Raw genomic sequence first — 17,500 nt, 5'->3', positions numbered from 1 at the left:
CTCACTTCGGTGGTGTGAATCGAGAATCGAATGTTGCCGTGCGTCAAAATCGCACGCCGTGTGCATTGGGCTTTAGTCTCGCCTTTGACCCAAACATGATTGACTCAGTTTTCCCTATGTGTAGGGACAGCTTGTTATCCCCTAACCAGTCACGGACTTTCTGAAGTTCTGCCGTCAATCTTTGTTCTACCACATTTTTTTCTTTGTGGGAAACAAGTAGGGCAGAGTCGTCAGCGTAGAGGAAGAGGTCACATGAGCAAGCAGCTTTAAGGTCATTGATGTAGAGAAGGAAGACTAGTGGGCCCAGTACGCTACCCTGTGGGACACCACAATCCACTGTCTTTGGGTTGAAGAGAACTCCATTAACATTACCTTCGAGATAAGAGCTAACCCATTTTAAAGCTGCCTCATTGAAGCCCAACGCTTTGAGCTTCATTGATAAGATGTTGTGATCCACTGTATCAAATGCTTTCTGTACTGTAGGTCCAACATCACCCATTCCACAGCATTTCCCCTCGTCTACCTCTCTCCTGATGTAGTCTGTGAGAAACAACAGACAAGTGTCTGTGGAGTGGGACTTCCTGAAGCCTGACTGGAACTGAAACATCAGAGTGGTGATGTACTTACCTATCTGCTCATACAAAATCCTTTCCATTACTTTTGATAAAACACTCAAAATAGAAACCGGCCTATAATTTCCCTGATCTAGTTTGTTTCCTTTTTCAAATAGAAAATAATTTGTTTCCTTTTTCCAAGATGGCGTCGCGTTCACACGCGAGGCTGGGAGAGCTCCCGACGTTGGTGGTTTTTAGGGTTTTTAAGTACATTTGTATGTACATTTTTATTTCAGTACTTACAGGGAACTGTTGTGTAAATAGTACCTACAGCAGGCTAGACTTACTAGAAGTTGGTGCGCAAAACGAGAAGACAGTAACAGCGGAGTTCCTGAAACAACAAAGGATTCCTCACGATATCGCCCGATCACCGGGAGAAGTATGGTACACAGTCCCGACCCTGAGACGCAAACGTCGGCGTAGGGACCGCAAGCAACGACGGGGCTGCAGGGGAGGCCTGCTAGCTAGGCTGAGAATGTGCCCGGACAAGCCAGCTTTGCCGAGTATATTCCTCTCTAACGTAAGATCCCTAGCTAACAAGATGGACGAACTGAGACTGCAGGTAGCTACCAACAACACCGTGGGGGATAGCTGTGTGATTATTCTCACAGAAACCTGGCTCAGCGCTTCCATTATTGACTCTGCTGTCGCGTTGCAAGGCCGCTCTTTACACCGGGCGGACAGGACATTGCTTAGCGAGAAAACTCGCCGGGGCGGCTTGGTCATATCTACGAAGGACAGCTGGTGCTTAAACACAAAAACTGTAAGTAGCCACTGCTCCCCAGACCTGGAATACTTGACTGTTAAATGCCGACCCACATACCTCCCGAGGGAATTCAACGCAGTGTACATAACAGCTGTTTACATCGCACCAAGCGGGGGTGCTAGCTTAGCATTAGCCCGGCTACATGACGTCATCAGTGGTGAACAGAGTACAGATCCCCAGGCAGTACACATAATAGCGGGGGACTTTAATCATGCTGACCTGAAGGTAGTACTACCCAAGTTTTATCAGCATGTTAAATGTGCAAGAGGAGATAACACACTGGACAAAGTATACACCAACATCAAGCTTGCCTACAAAGCCAGACCGCTAGCTCATCTAGGCATGTCTGACCACGTGTCCATCCTCCTGATCCCAGCCTACACTCCCATGAGGAAAAGTGCTCCCATCACCACTAAGACTGTCAGAACCTGGCCAGGAGGGTCCGCTTCACTGCAGATCTGCCTGAATGACACCTCATGGCAGGAATATGAGCATGAGGACCTGGAACAGTTCACGTCGTCGGTTCTGAACCACATAGTGAACTGCACCAATTCAGCCACCGTGGACAAACATGTCCGGGTCTACCCCAACACGAAGCCATGGATGACTGAGAAGGTCCGACAACTGCTCAAGGAGAGGAACAACGCCTTCTCAGTGAAGGACAAACTGCTGTACAACACCACCAGGGCTAACCTAAACCGTGGCATCCGGGAGGCCAAGGCAGACCACAGAGAGAAGATTGAGGAATGCTTCCTGAGCAACGACTCCAGGCGGGTGTGGCAGGGGGTTCAGCACATGACAAACTTCAGAGCCAACAGGCTCACAGCCGCTGAGGGCGACCCCCTGCTGGCGGAAGAGCTGAACTCCTTCTACGCCCGGTTCGACGAGGGGCGAATGGAGGTAACCACAACACAAACACCACTCTCTCCAGCTCTCAGCAGCCTCACCCTCACAGAGCATGAAGTGAGACGCGTGCTGAAGGCGGTGGACCCCAGAAAAGCCTCAGGGCCGGACGGCGTCCTGGGACGGGTGCCGAGGGACTGCGCCGACCAGCTGGCCGGGGTTTTCACCAACATCTTCAACCAGTCCCTGTCCCAGGCCACCATCCCACCCTGCCTGAAAACCTCAACAATCATCCCAGTCCCGAAGAAAAGCACGGTGAGCTGCCTAAACGACTACCGCCCGGTGGCACTCACACCAATCATCATGAAGTGCTTCGAGAAACTGGTCCGGGCCCACATAGTCACATGCCTCCCGCCCAACCTGGATCCATACCAGTTCGCCTACAGAGCCCACAGGTCCACAGAGGACGCCATTGCGACGACTCTCCACTCCACTCTATCCCACCTGGAGAGGGGGAACAGCTACGCGAGACTGCTCTTTGTGGACTTCAGCTCTGCTTTCAACACTATCCTTCCAGACAGGCTAGTGACCAAACTACTAGACCTAGACCAAACTAAGGACTTCCTGTCTGACCGCCCCCAGAGAGTGCGGGTGGGCTCCCACACCTCCACAGCCCTCAGACTCAGCACCGGGTCCCCCCAGGGCTGCGTGCTGAGCCCCATCCTCTACAACCTCTACACCTACGACTTCACCCCCGTCCACCCCAGCAACTCCATCATAAAGTTTGCAGACGACACCACCGTGGTGGGCTGCATCTCGGGGGGGGGACGAGGCGGCGTACAGGGATGAGGTGGAGCAGCTGGGCAAGCTGTGCAAGGTTAACAACCTGCTGCTAAACCAGCTAAAGACCCAGGAAATCATCGTGGACTTCAGGAGGAAAAAATCTGAGGTCCAGCCCCTGCTCGTCGATGGAGGGAGCGTGGAGAGAGTCTCAACTCTCCGATTCCTGGGGGTGCACATACAGGATGACCTGTCCTGGAGGACCAACACAGCAGCCATCAAGAAGGCACAACAGCGGCTCTACTTCCTGAGAGTCCTCAGGAAATACCACCTCAGACAGGAGCTGCTTGTGACCTTCTACCGCTGCACAGTGGAGAGCATCCTCACCTACTGCATCTGCGTGTGGTTCTCCAGCTGCACAGCCGCAGAGAGGAAAGCGCTACAGAGAGTCGTGAGATCGGCCGAGAAGATCATCATTTTTTTCCAAGCACCAGGGGAGCCCCCCCTCCTACTTTTCGTTGTATGGTACCTGTACTGTATTAATGACAATAAAGACCATTCATTCATTCATTCATTCATCTTAATTTCACTAGGAAATGAACCTGTTTCAATAGATATATTAACCATGTGGGCTTCACATGGAGAAATAATTTCTGCAGCATCCTTCAGAAACCTGCCAAGGATATTATTAATACTATTATCATGTCCTGTTGCTTTGGATGCATCAAGTTTTTTAAGCTTTTCCAAGAGGCGTTGGAAGCCATGATTTAATAACGATAATGTCATGGTTAAATCACCTATTATGATATACCTATGCCCCAGTAGATTGATGTATCACGTTCCTTTGACAACATTCATAGTTTTGGGAACTATATTTCTCAGTGCAGGGTAGAAACCACCACAATCTATAATAAAATAAATACCGGTACTTTGCATTGCATTGTTAAGCATTGTTTTCTTGGATTTTGTTGTCTAACCGTTGTATAGAAGCAGTAATGCCCTAGAGGCCTCAGGGGTATTCCAGCAATGTTGCGAGACTTGTAAAAAAAAATCCAGGCTTATTTAGATCAATCTTGCGAGATTTTCCTTTAGCGACGTTGATGGAATACCGCCCTGATTTATCATCAATATTGTTACTGTGCGTCGTGCCTAACAACTCCACTACCTGTGACAATATTGATGGTAAATCGCGACCTCAAGGGCATTATTGCTTAAACCTAGCACAGTGATGTCCACAGTTTCCATACCTCCCTCCCTGTAAATACAACAGTAAGGATAACATTTCACACTAACAGAAATTGGTACTGAGAAGAAAAGAAAACACAGGAGATTTTGGGAAGGGGGTATTTTCAAAAAGTAATCCTGTGTTTGTATTAATATTTTCCCTCCGGGAAAACTTCTGTCACTGTCAATTTAAAAGGCATGCAGGCAACGTTATATCAATTTGCTGTTACAGGGGTATTTATGACTTTATTGAATTAGAGCAGAATATCTGTGTGGTGGGTCGAGACATGGGGGGGGGGGCAGGGTAGGGAGGAGAAGGGGAGGGAGGCAGGGTAGTTTGAAGTGAGGGTGGAAAATCAGGAGTTATTTTTGTTTCAAATGTGTATCCGTTCACATATGGTCCTTGTTTTGGCCTATATACTGAGAATCCCAAGGGCGACCCCTGACCCAGCTCCTCAGACTGACATGATTTTAGCTGCCTCATTCTGAGTTCGATTTGACCCCGTGACCCCAGAGTTCAGGGGTCACCACCAGGGAGCAGCAAATTAACCCAATGCGTCAAACCTGGCATGACACCATGTTCAGCGGCGCTCTCTATCCTTAAATGTTTCGCTCTTTTCCCGATGGCGTGCGTTTGATGTAGAGCTGTCTCTAGTCCGGCGTTTCTGCGGATGGTTTCAGATCCCCACTCTCCTAGTTTATGATGCGCGTCCTACCTTTCCCCCCTTCACCTCCCCTCCCCTCCCTACACAAACCCCTCCCCTTCACAGAGCACTGACATCTCGTTTTTTTCCATCTCCCTCTTTTATCTCGCTCTCTCTGTGGACAGCTCTCCTGTTCCTGTGAGCTGAATATCTCTCACTCTCCTCTCCCCTCCCCTCTCCTCTTCTATGTATCTCTCTTCTCTTCGTCTCTCTCTCTCTTCGTGGTTAAAGACGTTTCAGTTCAGCTGTCACAAATTATGTCCGCCTGCCCAGCTGTCAAAACAGGGGGTGTCCTTTTCATTCCACCTCACATAGTACGAAAGGAGCCGGGGGGAGGGAGGAGGGCTTTAACGCTCGTGTTTGGACACAAGCAATTATCTCTAATTATTGTTTTTCTTTTCAGTTTCCCTGTCCCGATGGAGGTCCGACCAGACGAACATGCAATAATCCGCTCCAGTCCACAGGGCTCAGCGGGCCTCAGAGCCCGGGCTTGGTCCCGGGACTCCGCGGCTTTCATCTCAATGTGAGTCGGGAGTTGATTCAAACGCGGAGCGATGGGTGAATTAACCCCCGGGACCCAGCTTTCAATGGGCTCAGCTAAGAGATTATACGTGTTGATGGCAGGCTTTTATATGCGTAGGGCTTTCAAAAGAAACTTCAGCTGTTAATTCAAGGCACCACAGTCGTGACCCCCCGACTATCCCCGTCTTCCAGTTCTACCGTCTCGCTCCTGCTTGGGTTTCTAAATCCATCTTTTTCTCTTCACTCCAAAACTGAAAGAATTAGATGTGATGGATGTTTTCTTCGCACTGAGAAGGTCCTGGGGCACTGCGGCCTCACGTGGGATATCTCCGCCTCAGATTGTTTCGCTCTAAATCTCAACTGGCAGATTATCCTTAGAATGCGTCAGCTCCAGATTCCCTTAAATGGTTTTGACCGGTATTTAATCAAATGTTAGATACACAGACAAGCTATATTTGATTGAGTTATTTAGTTCTCTCTATAAACTAGACGCTTTAGATAGGATCAAATATGTTGATTGTGTTTGTTTGCTAAGCCAAACACACACAGAAACACACACACACACACACACACACACACACACACACACACACACACACACACACACACACACACACACAAATAAACCCACATGTTAAGACCTTTTGTACTTTCCACAGTGGATGTGAGACAGTGAGAGAAACTCATCAGTGACGAGTACTCGGATCCTTCGTCTCGGAGCGAGAGATCGTAATTGATTTGAGGAACTTTTTTTTTAAGCTCACATCTTTGGTGGTCCCACGGCAGGGAAATGATTCTTTAGCGTGAAGAGGGGGGAAAAAAAACGTCAGTTCTCTCAGACTTGTTCAAGATGTTGCGTGGAAACCGAGAGATGTTTTGGCACAACAAAAAGCCACGGTATCAAACGTCTCCTACGGCCGACGCTTAATGTGAAAGAGACGGATGAGAGGACTGGAAAGAGGAGAAAACAATCAGCGGCTAACAGGAGTGATCTATAGAGAGTCTCTCTCTCTCTCCACATAGAACTCAATGATGTGTGATGGCTCGCGGGATCAAACCCAACCCGCCATCTACCGCTGTGATCCGGCAGTTGCATCATTGTCCTTCAAGTGTGTACGCGGCGGAAAAGACCCAGCCTTAATCTCTATTGGCCTGACACTTGTGCTCCAATCAAAGGATGTCTACTTGGTCATGTGATTGCAATATGTTGAAGTTGGGGGCATCTCCCGCCCCTCCCCGAACACACACACACTCTGGACTTCACCATCCTCGAAATGCTCCCTGCTGAGTCTGATCTTCCCTCTTAATTCTGCTCCGGTTGGCGATTCAGGTTGATTGCACAGTGTCTATGCAAGTCATTTTTCTATAAGCATTAATAGGGAGGGATAGAATCAACAAAAAAGTGACATATGGAGAAGGAAGTTAAATGTTTGAGTGGTTTTGCGGGCAAATCTGAAATGGACAATCATGGCAGGCCTCAAAATCATAACTGGTTTTTATTATAGTGGGGTCTGTAAATGTAATGTACATTAATTAGACCACCAAGGCAAGCCCTTTGGAGCCGTCTTTCATTCAACCAGTATGTTCACATGTAGGAATATTGCTTCTTTTGGCACGTGATAATTTTGTCCCTGTGAAAGTCATCTATATCATTGAAACCGCGAAAGCTAGGCCTGTCTCGTTGAGTGATGAGCTTTCCATGCGGTTGACGGATTGAGACCTAAGTCCTTTCCGAGCTTTTTCCCACTTGGGTTTTCCGAACATGGTACTCGCAGAGAGGACGAGGTGGGAAACCCAAGTGGGGGACGAGGGCTCAGGACATTATCCCCTCTGTGTCAAATGTCTTTTCTCAAACAGATACGTATCTTTACTTTAATAAGGACACATGGAAGTAAGACCACGTAGGACAGAAACAGAAACATCAGCAAAAGACGGTGTTGCTGTCTCGCGTGTCGCCTCTACACACAGACCTGGCCATCTCCTTAGACAAATAGCTGCAGTGTTGCTGATGGATCCAACGGGTCCCTGTCTTGTTCTGCAGGGTTAGAGGTCCTCTTAAACCCCCACCACCACCCTCCCACCCCGCTATCCCGACCCAGCTCTTATCTTTACTCATGTCGAACATCTTCCATTTCAAATAGGCCCCTTTTCAAGTCAAACGCATCACTCTGCTCCCATTATGGCTGGTCACAATGGCCGTGGCTGTCATAGCTGACCCGTGGGTTGAGCCTGAGCTTTGTCTTCGAGGGTCCCTGACCCCCCCCCCATCACCACCACCACCACCACCATCATGTTGTCCCAAAGGTGGTACCCCTTACCCTGTGTCACACCCCCTCCCCCCTCCCTCCCCATCACTCCTCACTCCTATGGTCTGATTCACTCTCTTTGTCCGAGGTCCACCGTGGAGACATTGCCTGGCAAATCCCTATTGTCCAGCCCCCAATCTGTGTGTGTAATCTCTCTAGTCAAAAGGAATCTGCAGCGATTAGCCTCTTGTAAATTACGGCGGATGATCCCTGCGTCTGTCCAACCCCCCCTCCGATCCCTAATGGAACTTCATCAGAACCACACACACTACCATGACCCTCAACCCCTCCGCCCCCAAAACCCTGACCCCTTCCCTGGCTCCCTAACCATGAGCTTTAAAACATGCCCAAGTGAAAATATGGCATAAGTCCTTGCCATTGTCAATGTGTTTCCAGAAAACAAGAGCATAACGTTTTTGTAATGCATATTTTTTTTGTGTGCTGAAATTGTTTGTGTGCGGTATAAGGGGTTTGTAACTGAGGAATTGGCCATGTGAACTGAGTTGGATTGTGGTGGTGTTTATGATGGCCCACAATTCTCCCCGCACAGCGGTGGTAGCCAATGACATAATCTACCAATAACGATCATGTTGGGGAGTTCTGAATTATGACTTCACAATATAATGTATGTGGGAGTTCCTGTGGACAAGACAGAGAAGAGTGAGATGGTTAAGACATGCTCCAGGCTCAAGATGCTATTCTTGTGCAAAAAAGAGGGCGGGAAAAAAAAGAGAAAAACACCCCAGAGTAATTTAGTGACACTTGTGTTGTGTTATCTCAAGACCACCCATCCATAACACGTGTTGGACAAACAGAAGATCTGGGTGTAATATCTAGCAGATGGGGAGGGCCAGGAGAGCAGGGCACCCCAGAATGGCTCCTCTATAGTGCTGGTCAACTGGTCATTTCTCCTGGCCCATTAACCACCTGGGCTTGGTATGTTTTGTCAGCTTTGCTGAAGTCTTAGGTTTCATTTACCTTTCTTTGAAATCACGCACACCCACACACACACACACACACACACACACACATACACACACACACACACACACACACACACACACATACATACACACACACACACACATACCCACATACCCACAATGCTTTCTTTGACACACACACACACACACACACACACGGGCAAGTGCACACACACACACACGGGCAAGTGCACACACACACACACGCACACACACACAAACACACACACACACACACGCCACACCCACACACACACACACACACACACACACAGGCTTACTAACGGCCTTGCCTTTTCCCTGTCTCTCAGTCTCCCTTGAACAGATAGACGTTCTTAGAGTGAATGGTGAACTGACCCCTCCCCTTCTGAAGACGGCTCCCCACTAGAGCTAACAACAGGGAAAAGGGCCACCGCCGCTTAACGCCCTCTTCACCTAGAGAATGAACATCAGTAAGACCGAAAACAAACACTGTACACCACAGCCCAGGAACACACCCCATTACACTGCCCACTGAAACACAAGCTGAAAATGACCGAAAAAAACACAGAAAATGACCCATTTCACTATTTTTCCCCATGAAACTCACCGCCGAAACACTTAAACTTGAAGTAGAAGCTCGCGGTGGCTAAAACCGAAAAGTCAATTGTGTTTGTGTACCCTCGGAAGCTCGCTTTGCGGTGTCTGGACGGCGGAGGGTACAGACAAGGACCGTGTCATTACCACTATCAGAGCGCACTTGTAAAACCAGGGGCCCACACCGTTACAGCAGAGACACCACCCGCTTGTCCCCCAGAGCCCCCCCGCCTTCTCCTTCTTCTCCTGACTGACTGGCCTGTCTGAGACGAGGTGACAGGCGAGGAGGCAGAGTGCCCAACCAGGATGGCAGACACACAACAACACAGCCCTAGTGAGTCAGGGAAATAGAATCGTCAGCTTATGAAACAAAAGCCATGTGACCGAGGCTTAATCCAAACAGTATGGGACCGTGGGGTGAATGTGCCACACTCATGCTAGCAACGCATCTTTCAAAAGATGACAAATATGTATTAGCCTGTCAACAAGTGTAAGGCTTAATGTTCTGTCTGTTTGGGCTGCTTTGTCATTATTCATGTGCTAAATAAGCCCTCTCAGCATGTCCTTTTAATTAGGCCCTTTCGCTTTGAAGAGCAGCATTTTCTCTCGCAGAAAGACTACAGTAGAAACCGTAACATTAAGAAGGCATGGGAATTCCTATTTGTGAACACGATGAATGGAGGCTATAATTAATACATTGACTTGATTGATCTAGCTGGTCTATGTGCTTGGTGTTGGTAAGTTTCTCCACTACGTGCGTGTGTGTGTGCGTGCGTGTGTGCGTGCCTGCGTGCGTGTCTGTCTGTGTGGGTCTGTGGGTCTGTGCGGTGGTGTGTGTTAGGGAGAGAGGGAAGAAGAATAAACAGTAAAAAATAAAATAATAGAGAAAGTCTGAGATTGATTCGAGTCCTGCTGATGACTGTTATGAATTACAGTCAAATTGTTTTCCTTTCTCCATTTAGAAGACGGAGCTGGTTACATTGAAAACATGCATTCTGAGTCCAGAAGTGAGATTATTTAACCAGAGTTAAAGAACATACATCATTACATTATTTTGTGTCGAGTTTTATTTCTATGGGGGGAAATAATTGTTTTGGGATCATTTTTTATCAACTTTAAACTAACATGATCTGCGTGATTTGGGTGGTTTTCAGGTTAGGTTTGTCGCTTGGTAAGTTCCCATTTTCTTCAGCACCATTTGCACTGCCGTTGCCACTCACCTCGTCTTTGTACGTAGTGTGGCTGGGGGAAAAGGGATGATTGCTCCTGGCCTTCTCTGCTAAAGAGAACTTTGTTAAGGATGAAAGGCGCTGTAGTCTATAGTGCGCAGAGAGGACCACACTCGAAGGCTCAGCCCCCCAAACCTTCTGTCTGTTTCTGCCCTCTAGATGATTCCCATCAAATTTTATTATGAAGCTAATTTGTGTTCCAGGGCTTCTGCAGATTACACTGCTACGGTATGAGACTCAATCAGTTGTGGTCACTTTAAGTTAACCTCTTAAGTTTAAGTAGGCTGTGTCGGAGGATAACTCCACTTAAACATGAGTGATCCACCAGCCCTTCACATTATTGACTTGACTGTTGGTTCCGTCACTTTTGGAATAATGATGTAGAATCTGTTCTAACCTTCTAAAAACCTTCTGGTTGTGCGATATTGAGCTGTGATCATGCCTATAGGCGATATGGGCCGTGGGGGGGGGGGTTCTTACAAGCAAACTGTGCGAGCATGTGAACAAAATGTCTTCAGTGGAACAATGTTTATCATGGACAACAAGCACTCACTTTGGTGTGCACTGGATGAGAGCAGATGCCAATGATGGGTGTCTACTAAAGGCCAGTATCTAAATGGTAGGGTTAGGGTGTCATCAGAAAAGGTTGCTCCGTGTCAGCCTAAACCACAGAGGAGTTTAAAATAACATCCCTGTTTGAGAGGATTCATCTCAGACCCAACCTATGACATGTAACAGTGTAGGCCTGGACAGGTGACACTGAAGTTTCAGCCGACATCTAAATCATCAGTGGATGGTTGTTTTGTCATGGTACAAAATTAAAGGTTGCGCAGCCCCAGCTGAAAGCCACTGCTATCAGATGTAGGGCACAAACCGCAGAGTGCGAGACCATGTGGGGCGGACCACCCATGAGTGTGCCTCCCCCATCTCCCCTGCTGCAGCTGGAAGAGGGAGACAATGTCGGAGCATGGGAACCAAACGCCAGGCACCAACAGTGCAGTTATTCCTTATTTCGGGATATTTTGGGTTTGTAAATGAGGACGATCTCACTTGACTCCCAGTGCAAGCACATGTTATCTTTGCCTACTCCCCATGCCTTCTCTGTAATGCAGCTTTAAGCCTTTATTTGTCTAAGCAAAGTCCTCCGAGGATTCCAGGCTCGGCCTGTAGAAATAGATCATATGGGAGTTATATGGGAGGTAAAGGTGAATAATATTGATATTTGAGACGATAGTAATTGAGAAAAAGAAAAGGAGAGATATATGTCTGGCTTTCTTTTTTGAAATGTCATTTTATTTCATAGAATGTTTATTGCAAATACTCAAACATGCAACCAAATAGTTACACTTATACTAACCCTATTGTCTGTCTTGCTGAGAATGAAACAGAAATGGAATTGGAATGGAATAATAAATACAAACAGTTATGTTCCAATTTTCGTGAGCTGCCATTAGCTTTAGATTCAAGATGACATATCTGTGCACTATGTGTGGTATCCTTGTGTCACATAAGTTGTGACTGAATATTTGTTGAAGTTTCAAATACACAGAATGTTTCACAAATGTTTCTTTGATTAACATGTCACTTATTCCATTTGTTATTCCCAGTTGACAACCGTAACGGTTTGTAAATGCGGACCATAAACTCTGACACCCTCACCCCCCGTCACTTTCAACGACATAAGAAAAAGAATTTTGTTAAAAACGCTGAAACCCAAAGCCAAAGTATTGGACGGGGATGTTTAGGTTAAGTAACCCCCTGGGTTAATAAACTAAACAAAGGTAAACCGTGCAAAACGGCCGCAATGAAAGCCAGGCTAAGTAAACGAAGCAAAGTTTACAAGAATCATTTAAGGGGGAAAAAGAAGAGGGGAAAAATGCGTGAAACTTTAATGCGAAACAGGTGATGAATGTGTTTTTACACCAATAAAGAGATTCCAAGAAGGATTCATAGTGAGGACATTTTAAAAATAAATAAAAATACATTACTCTCTTATCCTTCAGATAAGTACGGTAAGCCTAATTCCCTACACACAACCAACATAGAGTAACGGTCTGACATTGTATTCTACCTATATGGTTTTAGGGAGCAAAACTAAATCAATAGCCTATAGATCTAATATTATCTGTGCATATGTTTGATGATGGTTATCATAGCAGCAGCAGTGATCAGTGTCTATCTTATGATACAACAGTTATTTCTAAAGGCCAGGAGGCAGGCTGAAGCAGTCCACAATCTTGATGATTACACCCTTCACAAAACAATGCAGCTCACTGTTTTCTCCCTACTTGTAGTTCATCTTATCTGTCTTAAGTAGATTATTCATGGAGTCAATTGAAAGTTTGTCCTCTCTTTAGATGAGTTATGGATTCGTTTTTTTCTCTCTTCAGCGTGGGGAACGAACACCGCACGTGGACGAACTCCAGTGAAAACAAGAAGCCCAAAAACAACAAAAGGGTTCTTTTTAACTTCTTCAAACCACATCTTCCAATAAAAGCTGAACAAACATAGCCTGCCACTAGCAAACGGCTGCTGTCCAGTGAGTTTCATAGAATAAGGGCTAGCTTTCAAAAGGGGGGCTTATGGGCCTAATGAAAACTTCACCTTAACTGAAATAATAAAAAGCACACCAGCCAAACACCAGCCATTCAGTTCTCTCATTGGTGTTTTCTCTAGGCTGAGCTTGGTCACTTTCGTTCCCCGTAGACGCCTTTATAAACGCCTGAAAGTCAAGTTAACGCTAAGGCATTTTTATATTGGTGGCCTATGTTTTGCGGCCATGTTATTCTTTGAGGGGCGCAATAGTGTGATATGGATTTAAAGGCTATCAAATGTATTCTACCGCCTCCAATAAACCGAATCTCTCTGGCAGCGGGAGAATAGGCCTACAAAACCCTTCGCAATAATAACGGACCACACTTCAGGGCAAGAAAGGAGTGTGTGCAGGTCTGTGGCGAAATCCTGAACATCTATCTATCTTTCAGCCCCTCCTGGGGGATACAGAGCGGGCCTGACGGCGGTATGAAAAGGGTGGCCTGTGAATGGTTACTATTCAATTTGTATTTGGTTCCCCGCTGGTCGCGGAGCCGAGATCAGAGGAGAAAGTGAAAACACATGGCTAGGGTCAGCAGGATCAGAGGACCACCACACACACAGGCAGGGGGAAGGAAAAAGCCAATGGGAACTTGTGTGAAGAAATGGATTGAATAAACAGAGTCTGCAATCGCCTGCACCCTATTATCCTATAATTTACACTGCATGGGAGCTTGGAAGCGTAGGCTCTTAGAGACGACCATAGGTTTCCACTAAAAAGCAGCGTTCCACGCCTCACGCCAATCAAAGGGCCGGGGCATTATAGTCGGAGACAAGTTTTGAATTCTTTCGGGCCTAATGTGTTTATTTTAAATATCCCAGGGAAATTATTACATCAGCGGCAAACGATGTCTTAGGAAACGGCCTGTCCTTTGAAGTTTCCAGCAGCGAAACACGATTTTAATTGCATAATAACTTTAAAAATGGTATTGGTACAATAAACGTTTCTGGATTAAACGAGGAAGTATGAGAGTAGGTTAAAGAATTGGCCATACCTTGACAAAACAAACTAAGGTGAGCGAGCCCGAGCAAATAACTGGAGATGAAGAATTAGACGCCGCTGTTGGCACAGTCTGGAGCATCGCCTCTCCCCCTCTGTCGTGATGAATGGCAGTTCACATATTGCACCTCGCTTTAATTAGCGCTTTGTGAAACCTCGCCGCCTCCACTCCAACACAGAACTTAAAGCCAATGAGCTGAATGGCAGTGAAAACATTTCTACTGGGTCTGAACCTAGTTGTGGTCTGTTGGCAGATCCATATATTTCCAGAACTATCCCACCAATACCGCCTGTTTCCGCGCGTCAACGCATTTCCGCTCCAAATGTAACTGAGAGACCAGCCATTCATCTGCTCCCTGACATCCTGCCAAGTGTAGTATCATGAGCCACGACGACGCAGGGTGCTCCGTTATGTAACCAGGTACATGGCACACATCTGACATCATTGTTTAGAATGGAACTGGCTGATTAAATCAGATGAACTCACATGGTTTGATTCTGAAGAGAAATGTATTGTCTTGTGTTTAGCTGATTCAGGGTCAGTGTAGCTACTACAGCACAAGGGGCCAATAAATTACACGTTTTCAAAGGCCAACAACATCCATTTTGTTCAGGAAAAAGTGGTATCCAACATCAGATTCCACGTGTAGATGTATTGTAGATTGTACTGCCTACTTTTGTTTACAGCAACAAAGCAAAAGTTATTCAGGTGTGGTACTATTCAAGAAACATTCCCTATCCTCATGAATGCAGCAGGTATTTCACCAACCAATCTGACAGATGCACGTTGAACAGTGGTTCAAAGGGAACAAAAAACTGTGAATTGAGAGCAGAGTCTCACTGTGTGGGACAGTGATCCCCTACCGACCCCCACTGCCTGGTAACCCAGTGAATCCATAGCCAGGCTAATTGGAGTCAGTGCTGTCCTACTTTACAATGGAGCAGATTACTAAAGTCTCTGATCTGTTTGGTTTGATGGGCACTGGTGTTGGTTATCCAGCCTTTGAATCTCTCTCTGCTTATTTACCCAACAGCTGGGCAAATACCCACAGCCCTTGTGCATCAGGGCTCATTTTTAAACATTTAGAAACGACTGGGCTGAGTGTTTACGCCTCCATCTTCCCTCACATCTGCAGTTAATATCATTTTGTAGACTTTGCGCGGAACAAGGGCCCGATCTTTTGTTATGACAGGAAGATATTTTGAACTTTTTGGAGGATTAATATTGTTTGCTTTCCTGCGCACTCCCCTTCAAAACAGCTCTGGGGATTCTGTAGGTTTGACTGAAAATCGGAGAGTGAATTGGGCAACCAGAGTGGATCAGACATTGTTTTAAATTCATCTGTCATTTACATTATCCTTTGGGGATACGTACAACCTCTCTCTCCTTTTCTCTCCCTCCGTTCCTTATTTTCTCTCAGTCATTGATGCATTTTCCAGAATCATTTCCCCACAGAAGAGTCAGCTCAAGTTCACAGGAAGTAATATATTGGTCCCCACATTTGTCGCCATTTGTAATTTTAATTACGTTATTAATTTTAGATCATGAAATATAACATTCAAAATTACTTTTTCATATGTTTCCTTTAAGTTACTAAGAACATGTGAAGTATTTAAGAATGGTACTATCCAGTAATCTAAAACTGACAGAGCTCCAATTATGAAAATAGTAGAAATAGTAGGACTGCTCACAAGCTAATGCATTCAGGTATAGCACCTCCTCCTAAAACATTAACCAAGAGCAATAACACACAAAAACACAAAAACAAATCTGCAGGTAATAATTGACTAAATGATCAACTTAAAAAAAAAAAAAATGTTTTGGTACCCAAAAAAAAGAAAAAGAAATACAACACAATTATCATTTTAACTGAAGCAGATTTTTTTCCTGAGCTTTTTATGAGTAGGAGTTGGCTCTCATTTTGAGGTCACACACACTTTACATAAACCTCATATAAACCTCATTTTTGAATTATTCTGCGGGGGGAACAACAGTAAGGCCAGATCTTTTGGCAGGAGGAATCATGGAGGGGAATACAGCCTTGTGTGTTTCAAGGAACACCACACTGTACTGCCACACACAGACTGCCCTGGCACACACTCCTGCATGTGTCTTTGTCCCATTAAAGCCAATGTGAATGAAGCTTTTTATTTGGCCAACATGAGGGACCAAAGCGTTGAAATACAGATCAGTATTATGTATTCATTTATGGATCACATGTGTGAAGTATAACACATTGAACTCTAATAGGGGGTGGGGTTGCAGAGGAGGGCCAAGATATTACTGAAATGTCAAATTGAAAAGGCCTTTATTTTCCCTCTCAAAACTGACCTTGTTTTATGTGGATTCTGGTACTTAGACTGGACTTGTCCCAAACATAACCTTCTCTGTTCCATTAGGAATATTGCAAACTGTGGATTGAAACTCATAACCTGGAAAAGAGATAAATGTAGATTTTGGGCCATTACTCAGACAACTACATGAACCATACATCTGTTTGAAACTATATGACATGCTGCATCAATAAGACTATTACGACAGTTGACACTACAGTCAGTAGTCAGGGCAGTTAGAAAAATAATCTACTTTTGTACTGGATATATACAGCCTCCTCCATAAGTATTGGAAAGAGGAAGCATTTTGTCTTCTTTTAACTCTATATTCCATCAGAGATTCTCAGCTTTAATTAAATGTTTTCTTGTTTCAGATTGGTATCACTATTTAGAAATTACAACCCTGTTATACATTCCACCTTATTTTAGGGCACCAAAAAGTATTGGAGAATTGGCTTGACAGGTGTTACTGGTTAGTCAGGTGTGCTCTGTCACACAATTTGTGCATGCATAAGAGAGCTGTCAATGTATAGTATTTATTCTAGGCTTTGGGTTTGCTTTTGAAGTCTGTTAGTGGTAAACATGAGGACCGAAGAGAATGAAGGACAAGGAAGCCATTATGAGGCTGAAATATCCCCAAAATCTATCAGAAACATAGCCAAAACCTTAGACCTACCCAAAACCAACAGTTTGTAACATCTGCTCGCCATAATTAAGAAAAAAATCCAAAACAACTGTCCCACAGATCAGGGAGACTCACCGGGAGGTAGGCGTGAACGTGTCAGAGACTACCATCGGTAGAACACATCACCAGCCTAACAACAGAGGCTTCACTGCAAAGTGCAAATCACTAGTTATCCTCAAAAAGGATGGTCAGGTTACAGTTTCCTAAAAAGTACCTAAAAAGCCTGCAAAGATCTGGAAAACGGTCTTGTGGACAGATGAGGCAAATATTATTATTATTATTATTATTATCACCAGAGTGATTGCAAAAGGAGAACGTTTGGAGAAAAAATGATTTTAAATT

The 17,500-nt window shown here is 45.5% G+C and overlaps 1 long non-coding RNA gene across 1 annotated transcript in view; it reads left to right on the top strand.

Annotated features, from left to right (window-relative positions):
* LOC308155606 overlaps nucleotides 1-17,500 on the top strand; it is a 22,738-nt gene that overhangs the window by 3,833 nt on the left and 1,405 nt on the right. The window contains exon 2 of the long non-coding RNA XR_013937409.1: nucleotides 5,335-5,454. This is a non-coding gene — a long non-coding RNA (uncharacterized lncRNA). The remainder of the gene's footprint in view (nucleotides 1-5,334; nucleotides 5,455-17,500) is intronic.

This window comes from Nansenia antarctica (genome assembly GCF_963989245.1).
Source record: "Nansenia antarctica genome assembly, chromosome: 4".
NCBI lineage: Eukaryota > Metazoa > Chordata > Actinopteri > Argentiniformes > Microstomatidae > Nansenia > Nansenia antarctica.
This window is presented reverse-complemented; position numbering and strand designations above follow the sequence as displayed.